Here is a 13,417-nt window from a genome sequence, read left to right as displayed (position 1 = left end):
TATTATGATTTTTGATGTAGTTTAACTTGCTACTTATCTTATTAAGTTTGATTATGGTTTTGATGATTTTTGGAAGCTTGAAACCCTAGAGGTATGGGCTACATGAAGTTGATAGGTTTTGGAAAAGATGAAATTGATGTTAGAATAATATTTAAAGGCATGAAAGAAATGAGAATCAAGTGGTTAATACATGATTTGTGAAGGATTTTATAGTTATATGAACTAGGGTTATGTTTTGGCCAAAGAAGGATCCTGAGGCTAGGATTGAATTTTGATGATTTTTGTGGGTTTAAATGATGAAATTGTGTACGGTTATGTTAAGAAAATAAGTTTGGAAGCCTCAAAATTAAAACTAAAATTTTGAACCCTAAAGGGGTAACCCCTCAGCCTCAAGGAGTTCATGGTGAAAGAGTTGGATTTTGCTAAATCCAAGCTCATATTTGGATTTCTCATGAAAAATTGAGTGGAAAATAACCAAGAGAATGACTTTAGAAATCAAGATCAAGAAAGTGAAAAGTTAGAACTAAAGGAATCAAGTTTGAAAGCAAGAGTTGTTTGGGATTACCATAGTCCTAATGAGTTGGTTTTTTATCTGCAATGTGAATTTAGGGGTTATGAGGCACCAAAAAAGAGGAATGGCAAGATTGTTCAAGCAATCTTGGTTGTTGGAAGCAAAAGGAGCAAGAAGAAATCTTAAAGACACAAGATAGTGAACTTACTCTATTTGTGTGCTTAAGAGAGATGCTTGTGTGTTGATGATGCTTTGATATATGCATGATGAAATGTTGCTTTGTTTCTTGTACAATCCATGGCCATGTGTGTGAAAACATTGAGTATGAAAGCATATCACTTTAATGCCAAGCATCTCATCCACTAAGCAATTGTCTTGCATGGGTGGAGTTTGCTACTAAGATTTTCCCTGAAATCTCACCCCTTCCATGTTTAGATACATCATCTAGGGGCTGCAATATCAAGGGGCAAGGTAAAAGAATGGAGATGCAAAAGAGAAACTCATGTATTTATTACAATTATGAATATATGTGCAAATGCACCTTGAGTTTTATGACTTGTAATTATTATGAATAGATGTAATAACTCATGGTTGGAGAATTGTTGTAAATTAAAGATAAGTCATGTCTATATGCCTCATGTTGATGTATGGTTTATATGGCTTGCGATAAATCCCCAAGAAATAGTACTAAAAATAGATAAAATATGGTTTAAACAACCCTAAATTGGGGATCATGTGAAATTGATCAAATGAAGGAACCTGGCCATGAGATTTGGAAGACATATAGAGCTCTTCTTGATATTTAAATTGAGTGGTAGACCACTCAAAATGGAGGTCTACATGTATGAATTTTCAAAATTAAGGCAAAAATCTGAAAACTGAAAAATTGACCAAGTAAATAGTATCACTTTAGGTTAAAATTGGACTCAACTGGTGAGGTAATAAGACTAAGGAGTAATTTTACCACGCAAACAATTAAAAGAGCTTAAAGTAGAACTTGGAACCATTGTTTTTTCATTTTTCTACAATTAGTTATGATTTTTTAAAATTAACCAAAATTTTAAGGATTGCTGTGAATAGTAATCTGATAACAAAATTTTTGAAAACTTTATTTTCTAACCTTATGGCAGCAAATTTGGTTCCATATTCTTCCATTTAATGCACTAAAAGGGTTCAAAACTAGGTGTTACAAGGCTAACGTTGGAGGGGACACAATTTGTAGCGGCTGTTTGGGAAAACTGCTACAAAATGACACACTTCGTAGCGGTTGTCTTGTAAATTGTTGCCAAGTTTTGTGTTATTCCACAACCAATTGACGCCTATCTCTGCTTTGTAGTGGTTTGGCAGACAACCACCACAAATTATGGTAGTGAGATAATATTTTGTAGTTGTTCTTCAAAGAACCAATACAAAGTGAATGTCTATATAAATGCGTCTCCCCCTCATTTTATCACTTTTGGCAAGTTTGAATAGAAAATCTTCGCCAAATTCTCTCTTCTATCTCATATCTAGCTCCAACTCCATATTCAGCTGCCTAGAGCGTCTAAAAATTAATTTATTATTTATTTTTTTAATATTTATACAAGTTTTAGGAATTTCTTTATTTAGTTTGTTTGCCTATTTAATAAGGTTTTAACTTTTTTGTTCCCATTCTTAATTTATGTATCTATATTATAGTTTTTTGTTTAATTGATTTCATGTAAAATTTTTAATTGTTTATTTATGTAATTGTTTAATTTGGTTATTTTATTTTTTTTATATTTAGACAATTCTTTTGAATTTTTTTATTTATTTTGCTTGTTTATTTAATAATAAATTAATCTTTATTGTTTGTTTTAATTGTTAATTAATATAATTATTTATATTTTAGCTTTTTGTTTATGTAATTTTTTTATTTAATATTTTAATTATTTATTTATGTAATTGTTTGATTTGGTTGTTTAACTTGTCTTTTATGCCATTTAATTATTCAATTAATATATTCCTTTGTAATTTAATTGAAATATAACTTGTTACTTTGTTATTAAAATATAGCATTATTTTTATTTGTTTGATATTATTATTAATGTAATTTGTTTTGTATTGTGATTTTATTGTTTAAAGTTTTATTTATTTATAATATTGTTGAAATTTGTTATTGTCTTTAATTTGTTAAGAAATCCATTTGATTTATTAATTTATTTCGTGATCTAATATACATGCGTGATTTAAATTATTTTATTTATTGTATTATGCAAATTTATCAGAATAGCTCGTTGACATTGGAAGGATCCAATTGATCCTACCAGTGTCTTGATTCTAGCAGAGGACATACAAATGCTACAAAAGCACCTTGTCGGCAATGAAGGCATCAGCGCTGAGGACTATACCATTAAAGTGGACTTTAATATCAACATCCAAGAACAAGGTGATGATGACTTGTAAGGGGATTGTCGAGGAGGAAATAGGGGCCTACAAGTAGGACGAGCAGGATGAGGAGATGGTGGGGCAATAGCAAAATTAGTTGCGTCATTCTAGTGGGCATTCAACCGGCTTTGTTGTTGAGGTCATGGGTAAACGTTATTCATATAATTAATTTTTTAATTAAATTGTGGAAACCACATTGGGAACAGGTCACGAGGAGGTTGAACGTAAAGGACACATACCTCATGCAAGACACCTGTGTTACAATGCCTCTTAATGAGTACACTAGGCCACTGATTGAGATGGGTGATCACCTCTTTAATCGATTCCTATCTAATTTAGGTGTGCAATATGTTCGGTTTCCCATCTATGTTTCAAACTGTCAAAGGATGCTAACAAAACTTAGTGTTTATATTTAATTTACTTATTTAAATTAATTATTTGATTAAATCGATGTAATTAAGTTTTATTATATATTAATAAAAAATTTTAGTTAACTACAGAACAAATTTATTTTGGATGACGAGCTAAAGTCATATGCCTTAAAAAAAATAGGGGAAGCTTGGAAGAACAAGAGGGGCCACATGTTTAACGTGAAGAAAGGTGACAGAACGAGGCCCGTCTAAGAGATGTTGGAGGATGTGCCCAATGACATCTTTACTAATAACTAGGCATCTTTTTTCTATTTAGGTTGATGCTTGAGCGGGGGTATAAAATTATTACATTAATTGTAATATATTTTATAATCAATTTTATCTATAATTTCACTAATTTTATTTAAAATTTGTTTCAATGTGATTATTAGAGAAACAGTGAGAGTCGCATCCACCAGAATAACCACCATATGGTCAGCTCTAAGACATTTGTCATCACTTAGAATGAGATTGCAAGTGTAGAAATTTTTTATTAGTATGTGTGTTTGAATTTTATTTATAATTATTATTTTATTATTAACTAGTCGTAGGAGAGGAGGACAAGGTGAAGGCCTTCTTAAGAGACATGTGGCTTATTGTCCATAGGCACAAAGACGGCACTCCTATGTTGGAGAAAGCTAAGAAAGTTGTTGTAAGTAGTTATTAATTTTGTGAAGATTCAATATTTTTATCTTTACATTTGAATTTTAATTTTGTTGCATTATTTTAGCAGGCACGGATGACTCAAACCTAAGAAGAGTTCCAAGATCCTCAAGGGTGCACGACGGATCCCACCGCCTTACTCAGGGTGGGGCTAGGCCAACCTAAACATCCTAGCTGGGTTAAAGGACTAAGTTTTGGTGCGAGGCTGAGTGTTGTTTAAGGCTTGGGCAGTTGTGGCGCTTCTGAGGAAGGGATCTCCCAGTCAGCAACTGCATGGCATCAGACTAACTCAAGAGTAAGGTAGCTGAGTGAGACATCAATTGAGGGGTTTTATGAGGAGGTAGCATGGACCATGGAAGCAAAGATGTAGGCACATTGATCGTAGGGTTCAAGTGAAGATTGACTAGTGGAGAGAGATCGCTAACACCATGACTTCTATTGTCTGGTCCAAGGTACCCTGACACCTCTGATGACTAGTCCTTGATCTAATACTGGACAATGAGGAGGATGTCGTTTCACAGCCCTAGCCTTCCCATCATGATCATGATGAAGAGGATGAGGTTGTGGATTCTGCATGTAGGGAGCAACACTAATTTTTTTTGGTAATTTATATAAACATTAAAATTTCAATTTGCTTTTAAATATTTGTTATTATGCAAAATTAATTTAGTTATCTAATTTAAACTTTCATAATGTTTAATTTGAAGTTAGTTATTAGTTCTAAGTTTTATACAATTTAATTTACTCGTTTAATTTTAAATTAGTTGTTTAATTTTAATTTTAGCGCAATTTTAGGTTACTTGTTTAGTAAAAATTCAAGATATTAATAAATTTTATAAATTTAATTAAAACTTGATTAGGTATTATTAAAAAAAGAAAATTTCATAATAATTATAATGAAATTAGTAACAAAAAAAAATGAAACATCTGTAGTGGTTCAATAACCGCAACATAGAGAGGGAAAAAGGTTTTTGGATTTTGAATTTTCAAAACCGTGATAAAGTGCTAGACTTAGGCGGAACAAAATTCAATCTTAACACGCCAATCAAATTTCAAATTTATAATGGTTATGGAACCGCTATAAAGTTTGAAATTTGGATTTCAAAATTCCCTTCACATTAGATGTTTGTAACGGTTACAAACTGCTACAACATGTTGATCGTTACCCATTGTACACTCTTTATAGTGATTTTCAATGGCTACAAAATGTTGGTTGTTACACTTTGTAGTGGCCTTTACAGCGGTTATTAAATCGATACAAATGGTTGCCATTACTTGTTCAGCTTTTAAACCCATGAAATATGAAAAACTTCATTTTGGCTTCTATTTGAGCTATTCTTTGTAATCCTCATGTGCTCTGAGCTATATTAGTGATGGATAGGACATGGATTCGGATGCCTTGTACGTCTCCATGATATTTGATTGGATTAAACTCTTTCTTAAATTTTGCTTCCACTAATACGGCCACTAATGATGAGATTCTTTGTCCATGTCCCAAATGTAATTTCAAGAAGTGGCACCCACAGGATGTTCTTGTGGACTATTTAATACTGAAGCTATTCCTACAAAATTATATATTTTTGGTCTTTCCATGGGGAACAACTTGATATGATTACTTAGTCAACTTCTTAATTTCCCAAATGGAGGTTCAAGTGGAGCAGTTTAATTTTGTTAATGGGGCTTTCGCAGTTCATGAAGATAGCATTGCCAAAGAATTTTAGGGGCTTGATTCAGAGTTCCTGAGAAATAACACTGCTAGAAAATTTTTTTGACCTCATGAATGAAGCTAATAAGCCTCCATATCATAGGTGTATAAAGTATTCTAAATTTTCATTCTTAGTAAAGTTGTATCATATCAAATACTTGGGCGGTATCATAGATACAAGGATGTCAATGTCGTTGGAATTACTGGTAGACGCATTCCCTCATGCAGATTTCCCGTCATCCTTTTATGAAGCAAAGAATATTATAAACAATATTGCATTGAGCTACACAAAGATCAACGCATACCCAAATGACTCTACGCTATACTAGGAGAATATGCAAATAGGGAGATTTGTAAGCTAGACCTCTAGGTACAAGTTGGTACAAAAAGGGAAGAAGCAGAAGAAGAAATTTGCAAAGATTCTTAGATACTATTTATTTTGTTTTCTTATTTAAGTTTTTTCTTCCACTTAATTAATAAATTAATAGAATTTTTAATAATTTAATTCTTAGGTACTTTCCTTTGAAGTTGTGGTTGCAAAGAATACATATGTTGTAAAAAATGGGTGAGTATATAAGATGGCACAATGTTGACAAGAATCTATATGGCAAGTTAAGATGCCCACGAGATTCAGAGGTGTGGAAAGCATTCAACTCAGAATTTCTAGATTCTGTTGCCATTCCTAGAAATGTCTAGTCCCATTGGTGATTGATTGTTTTAATTGCTTCAAAAACATGAGCACCAGCTCTAGTATCTGGCCTATGGTGTTAATTCCATATGATCTCCCACCTTAGATGTGCATGAAACAGGGCTCATTTTTGCTATCGATGATCATTCCTGGATAAAAAGTACTAGGGAATGATATAGACGTCTACCTGTAGTCATTGATATAGGAATCAACTGAGTTGTGGATTGTTGATGTTAAAACATATTACTCATATGAGAAGCAACTTTTCAACCTCCGTGCAACCTTGATGTGGATCATCACTGATTTTCCTTGGTCAAAAACATTATCTAGTCAAAATATGCATGCTGGGTTAAACTGTCCTCAGTGTAACTTTGACTTTAAAGCAGTATGTCTTCTACATAGTCATAAGTGGTACTTCATCGGGCATCAGCAATTCGTTGCTTCTTAGCACAGATTTAGATTGCAATATAATTGCTTCAATGAGAAAACAAGAAAAAAGAGATCCTCCTATTACTTTATTTAGTCTAGATATCTGTCGATAGCAAGAAGATATCGATGTTGATGTTGATATTGAGTTTATTTAGCAAGAATGATGGAGATGAACAAGTTAGATTATGGTCTTGTAGGACATTTGATGGTCAGCCTATGCAGTGGCAAAAGAGAAATATCTTTTTCACCCTTCCTTATTGGAAACTTAATTTGTCATGCCATAGTCTTGATATCATGCACATAAAAATGAATGCATGTAATAATTTGCTATACATGTTGCTCATTGAAGCAAAAAAGTCCAAAGACTATCTCTCATCAAGGAAAGATTTATGGGCCTTCGGAATTCGTCAAGATGCCTGACTAAATGATAATGACAAGTTTCAACCAGCTAAATTCACATTAACAATGTAGAACAAAGATACCTTACTTTCAACATTGAAGAAAATAAAGGTTCTTGATGGAAATTCTAGTAACATCTCAAGTTGTATCGATCTACAGGCTTGAAAGGTTACTGGGTTGAAGAGTCATGATTTGTGTGTAGTAATGCAATAGTTAATGCCGTTGGCACTAAGAAACACACTTTCTCTTGATGTCTCTATGGTTTTGGTGAAAATGTGTTCATTTTTTAAGAGTTGTGTGCAAAGGTCTTGATACTTGAAGAGCTCGATCAATTGTAAAATAAAATCATTCTTACACTATTATATAGAGATAATATTTCCCCAACTTATTTTTACTATTATGGTTTATTTTACTATCCACCTTATTCAGATAGCAAAGCTTGATGGCCTAATTCAATATCGATGGATATACCCTATTGAGAGGTACAAGATATTTTATCACTACATTTCAATGTCAATTATACACAGTTATTTATAAAATTAACATGCACATTTTGACATTAAACTTGTAGGTATTTACAAAAATTGAAATCCTATGTTAGGAATAATATAAAGAAAATCCACCTCCTAAAACTAAGGATTTACTTACTTGAAAGCTTTTTTGTTCACTACTATGGTAGAAAAGAAAAATGACGAAAAGTAGCTACCATAGTAGAAAAGGTAGAAAAGGTTCAACCCGTTTCAAATGAAATCCATGATAAAAAAGAAACAATTAATGACTTAGAAGGTCTGTCATGGATATTTGAAACTCCTTGTTAATATTCATAAAAAATTAATGTTTAGAAGAAGGATTAAATTTACTTTTGAAAGTATACATGAATGCAAAAATTTCACATAATCAGAATATGCAAAACCATATTAGAAAGGGTTTAGCCCCACTAACATGATAATAGAAAATGGCCCCTGTTTACCATAAATAACCCATTTCTAAACATCTCATGATGGGCTTCTCAGCATCAAAGCCAAGAATAGCAAACCAAAGCCTACTTTGCAACTGGGTTACTGAATAATACTCATGATATATATATCAAAAATAATTAGTGTGGATCCATAGATAAGTCGTATGTATCACCTCAAGTACTCAACCACAACAACTCAGTAAACAAAGCACAAGTCAACAGTCAAATGTCCAAATAACATAGAGTATACAAAAGAAGGAGGCCCTATATGGCAATATATAATCCATCATCACATACAAAAAGGATGGAAGCAATAGAAGAAGCTATAAAAGCTTAAGCCTCTAGATTCTTCCGTGGTGGCACAACCTTAGAACTTTCACCTAAAACATTAATAGCCACAGGGTGAGACATAAGCCTCAATAACTAACAGTCCAGCTCATCATACATATCAATATGTGGTCGTGAAGTGTCAAGTAAAATAGTTAAGAAGTAATACACAAACATATATAAATATCTTAGATAATAACAATTCTCAAACTCATAAATCAATTCCTCAAACTTATAGTTCATAAATTAATGACATTATGCATATGCAATCCCTATGTTATAACTTCCCTTATTATAGGAAAAGTAAAAGCTAAGAAGACCAATGATAGCATACCAGAAGGTATTGAATATGGAGGTCATGAAGCCCAAATAGCACTCCTTCAGTTAGAAGCCCAACAAGCCCTCCAGAGTGTTCAAGGGATTTATAACTCGAGAATACTTACGTGGAAGAGGACATGGATCATTCCTTAGATGATGACATGGATACATACGGAACTTAATGTGACATAGGTAAGGCTACCCTGAAAACCACCATGGTATATAAGTCATTAGAGTATGAATATTTAGACTTTGAGAAAGATAAGAGCACATTGTAAGAGACCAAAAGGAGCATTTGAAGACAATTTCCATGTTGTTGAAGGCCCAACACAATTATATATGCATAGAGGAGTCTATTGGAGCTATAATCTTTTAAATTAAGGTCCAAATGCATTGTGCTATGGACCATGGGAATTCCAGAACGAGATTCAACCACATTCAAGCCCAAATAGATGTCTAAAAGGCCCATTTATTCTTTTGGACGTGAATAGCAATGAAGGTCCATTTGGAAGGTCCAAGAAGATTTAAAAACATGTGTGATATTATTGACATTAATTAGGATTTTGTTTGTTTTAATTAGTTTCCTATTTTACAGTTTTCTATTTTCAAATAGCAGACTTGTTCTTGAAGTTTAAGTTATTTCCTTGTATTTCTATGTAATAAATGATACCTCCCATAGTCAAATAATCATTAATGAGGCATCATCCCTAACATTTATGTCTTAAGATGCTGATTCTAGAGTGTTCTATGGTTGCCTATATATAGGCTACGTTTTTGTACTTAATAAAAAGACTTAGATGAATGAGAATTGAGTTTATTTCTCTCAGTGTGAGCTTTGCTTGCATCCTTGTATTCTCGTGAGAATACTCGACAGTATCAAGGGATTTATTAATCTTGTGGTGTCTTCATGGCTATGGTTATAAGAGACAGGTTCTCTTAAGGTCCTACCTAGATCAACCATCCGTTCATTACTTGATTCTAACCGGTTCGTTCCTCCCCTCATATCAAGTGGCATCAGAGCCAAGGTTTGCTAGATTTCAAGTTCTATCTTTTTAATGTTTTCATTTTTTCCCCTTCTTTCTCTGTTGCTTCCATTTCCTTTCGTTTCCATTCTCCTCATTCTGCCTTCCTCCTTTCTTCCTTATTTCCATCCCTTTTGTTTTTTTTTTCATTTTTTCCTTTTCATCTCCTTCCCACCTATTGTTTTCTTTGTTCATTTGACTTGCTTTGTTCTTTTGAGTAGCAAAAACAAACAAAAAAATTTGTGAAAAAAAAAAAGAAGAGTGTTGTTGTGTTGAAACAAAAAGAAAAAAGGAAAAAAAAGGCTGCAAAATTGTTGGAAAAAAATTCAAAAATTAAAAAAAAAAAAGGAAAGAGTTTTAGGTTTTGGAGATTGCAACATAAGGGGGAAGTTTCCTAATTTGAAAGAGCTTCCATTGCAAGTCACAATTAATTTCCTAAATCTTTATGCTTGGGTGATAAGACTCCTACTTTTCTATTTTTACTTTCTTTTGTTTTATGTACTTTCTTTTTCTTTTTATACTACTTTCCTATTCTCTTTTTCCAAGTTTCCTTCTTTTTTTGTTTCCTATTCTTTTTCCTTCCTTTCATATTACTTGCCTAATTTGAGTTCTTTTCTTGCAAGGTACTCACTTTCCTGAAGTTCTCTCAAGTTAGTACCTTTCCTAAATACTTTATTCCTACTTTTTCTTTTCACACCCTTATTTGTGTCTATAATTTTCCTGTCCTTTTTGTATATGTTTTTTCCCCCTTTCCTATCACTATCCATATTTTTTTTTCATCATATACTCTTCTTTCATATTTTTCTTTATTCCCCCACTTTCATCCCACATTCCTTTCTTTTCTATCATAGTTTTTTTTACCAATTTTGGTTGTGAAGATTACCACAAACTAACATTGTCTCTTGATTTTATTGAGTTTCAATCAAGAATATTACAAGAGGCAAGCTTGAGTGGTAAAAGGCAAGAGTGTTATACATCAATTTAAAAGCCAAATTTGAGTGAAACACGAGTGGCATAAATTATTTTGAGTGATACATGTGAGTAAAGAGTGGTAAGATCTATTTTCTCTCTATTTCTAATCTTTTAGGCACAAAAAAAAATGTGTGGCCACAAAGAGCTTGGGGAAGATCTCAAATCTTTCCTAAAAAAGTTTAACAACTAAATGCTCAAGTAGACCAGTTGAAGTCTAAGTGCAACTCCAAGATTAAAAGAGATTTATATAGAAGGTTGCAGGAGTTGAAACAAGGCTCCTTAAATGTTGAGAATTATTACAATGAGATGGAGTTAGCTATGATTAGAACTAGTGTGAAAGAGACTCCATAAGCCATTATGGATTGTTTTATACGTCGGTTTAATCCTAGATTAGCCTGTGTTGCAGAAATGTGTAGTTTCATAGAGATTGAAGATTTGGTTTCTCTACTTAGCAAGCAGGAAAAAGAACTCAAGAAAAGACAATGCTTCTCTTCAAAGAAGAATGATCAAGAGAAAGATGTCATCTCCACATACAATTCAAATGACATTGACTCTAGTGTTGTGGATAACTGTGAAAAAGAAGAGAGCTTGAGTAAAGAAACAAGTAAAGTATCTCAATATTGTCAAAATAATGAGAGGAAAAATAAGAGTGTTGATTTGAGTGAAAAGAAAGATGAAAAGAATTTTGAGAAAAAGGAGATAAAAAGTGATTGCAAGGATATTTCTTTGATTACTAACCATCTTAATCATTATTTGCCTTGTGATTATAGTGTGTTGCAGGTAGTGGATTTGATTCCTACAAAGCCATCCGATGGATTCTCATTTCATTTAAACAATATTGAAACACATTTTGATGATCTAAATCTTGTTATTCCTGAAGACTTGTTGTCTTTAAGATGCCTTGAACTTCACACATTGGATTTTAATTGTAACATGAATTTTGTTGTTCATAGGCATTCTTATCATATGGATATTGTGGTTAAGAGGCTTTCTTATTACTTGGATATTGTTGTTGCTTTAGGTTATTTTGTAGGTGCACGAGGGATACGCATGATCATTTATACTTGGGTGCACGTGAGAAAGAAAAGATTTCTAACCCAAAGCAATTTTCACCAGCTTTCAATATTAGAGTATCTTCATGTGACTTCAAGGAATCAAGATCCTTTTCAAGATCTTGCTAGGACCCATAACATAACTTACATATTCTTCTACTCAGTAAGTATTATTTTCAAATTGTTTTTGCAAATTCTAACTTTTTCCCTTTTGATTCAGGTCAAGATTCGAGGACGAATCTTTTCAAAGAGGGAGGGAATGATAGCATACCAGGAGGTATTGAATATGGAGGTCATGAAGCCCAAATAGCACTCCTTCAGTTAGAAGCCCAACAAGCCCTCCAGAGTGTTCAAGGGATTTATAACTCGAGAATACTTATATGGAGGAGGACATGGATCATTCCTTGGATGATGACATGGATACATACGCAACTTAACGTGACATATGGAAGGCTACCCCGAAAACCACCATGGTATATAAGTCATCGAAGTATGAATATTTGGACTTTGAGAAAGATAAGAGCCCATTCTAAGAGACCAAAAGGAGCATTTGAAGACAATTTCCATGTTGTTGAAGGCCTAACACAATTATATATGCATAGAGGAGTCTATTGGAGCTATAATTTTTTAAATTAAGGCCCAAATGCATTGTGCTATGGACCATGGGAATTCCAGAACGAGATTCAACCACATTTAAGCCCAAATAGATGTCTAAAAGGCCCATTTATGCTTTTGGACGTGAATAGCAATGAAGGTCTATTTGGAAGGTCCAAGAAGATTCAAAAAGCATCAAGTGTGATATTATTGACATTAATTAGGATTTTGTTTGTTTTAATTAGTTTCCTATTTTCAAATAGCAGACTTGTTCTTGAAGTTTAAGTTATTTTCTTTTATTTCTATGTAATAAATGATGCCTCCCATAGTCAAATAATCATTAATGAGGCATCATTCCTAACATTTATGTCTTAAGATGCTAATTCTAGAGTGTTTTATGATTACCTATATATAGGCTACGTTTTTGTACTTAATAAAAAGACTTAGATGAATGAGAATTGAGTTTATTTCTCTCTGTATGAGTTTTGCTTGCATCCTTATATTCTCATGAGAATACTCGATAGTATCAAAGGATTGATCAACCTTATGGTGTCTTCATGGCTATGGTTGTAAGAGACAAGTTGTTTTAAGGTCCTACCTAGATCAACCATCCATTCGTTACTTGATTCTAGCCGGTCCATTCGTCCCCTCATGTCAACCAATCTCTTACTCTAAGAGAAAGAGCCAACAAGGCGATCCCTCACTATAAGAGATAAACTCTTAGGCCTATCCCTTACTCTAGTGGACGATACCAAGTGGTCGTTCCCTAACTTTGGGGGACGGTAAGGTGCTAACCATCATATATTAATAAAGGCATTCATCATATGACGGTAACAAATACAGATCACTTACTAATTCCCATCATATGCATTATACTCAAGGATGCATTCCATCAATTCCAAATCACATAATCCGTTTACAAATCAAAACCCATAGTTATAATATGATATCATGAACTCAAAG

Source organism: Neltuma alba, unplaced genomic scaffold (assembly GCF_004799145.2).
Source record: "Neltuma alba isolate B1F8T4 unplaced genomic scaffold, ASM479914v2 tig00001188_pilon, whole genome shotgun sequence".
NCBI lineage: Eukaryota > Viridiplantae > Streptophyta > Magnoliopsida > Fabales > Fabaceae > Neltuma > Neltuma alba.
Note: the sequence above shows the minus strand (reverse complement) of the source record.